This window comes from Sapajus apella, unplaced genomic scaffold (genome assembly GCF_009761245.1).
Source record: "Sapajus apella isolate SASKATOON/1434 unplaced genomic scaffold, GSC_monkey_1.0 scaffold118, whole genome shotgun sequence".
In the NCBI taxonomy this organism is placed as follows: domain Eukaryota; kingdom Metazoa; phylum Chordata; class Mammalia; order Primates; family Cebidae; genus Sapajus; species Sapajus apella.
The window spans coordinates 1,743,202-1,744,241 of record NW_022437058.1 but is presented as its reverse complement, the minus strand read 5'-3'; positions in this window follow the sequence as shown (position 1 = coordinate 1,744,241).

Below are 1,040 nucleotides of genomic sequence, written 5' to 3'. Positions count from 1 at the left end.
TTTCCTCCGCAAAAATTCCTGATGTATACCTGATATGCAAAAAAGACTAATTGAATAAATGAATGAATGAATGAACTGTCAACAACCCATCAAAGTAGGTCAGTGCAAATCTATGCCTGGCTGTCTATCAGCTGCCCAATCAGACCTTACTCCACAGGCCCTCTTCCTGAAGAAAAATGCACCAATTGTACCAAAAGTTATCAGAGTGAAAACAGGGCCTTCGTCAATAGCATAGAAAAAGTAGCAGCCTCAGGGTGGCTGCTGGTTTCTAAGAGGCGGAGGAAGCACCCTGGTGCTGAGACAGATGGAGGGGTCTGTGTGATGATTTCCACCCGCCCAGTGTCCTCCCCGCTGCTCCCTGTGCCATACGCTTTAGGGGCTAAGGCTCCACGAATGCAGACAACAAGGAAATCACAAAGGATGACTGCTGGGAACAGGAAGTGGGTATAAAAATAGCTTCAATGGGACACAGCTGCCCCGGGACTGTGCAGCAGTGAGGGAGGAAGCAGGAGCAGACAGACGTGTGTATGTCCCGTGTGTTGTGACCAGCTGTAAATATCTGGCCCTATATTTTTTCCTCAGTGTCTCCTTTTCAATTTCAGGAAGTAGGACTTGTGGCCAGAGGTGGGGGCACCTGGGCACCGGCTTCCACCAAGAATGACATAAAAGAAGTTACTGTTTCGGCAAATGAATTAACATCATCATGAATTTGTGATTCATTATTATGAATCACAAATGCTGCAAACTCATGACCATATTCAGAGATTGAGTGTCTCACAGGGAACACTGCAGAAATCGCAGCCAGGCTGTGGAAAACCAAGGACTGCTGAGCAGTGGACTTGGGCGCTAAAGCAGCCCTGCTAGCTTCCCCAGCCCTGCTCCCTTCCCCAATCTCTGCTCCCTTCCCCAGGCCCTGCTCCCTTCCCCAGCCCTGCTCCCTTCCCCAGTCTCTGCTCCCTTCCCCAGGCCCTGCTCCCTTCCCCAGCCCTGCTCCCTTCCCCAGGCCCTGCTCCCTTCCCCAGGCCCTGCTCCCTTCCCCA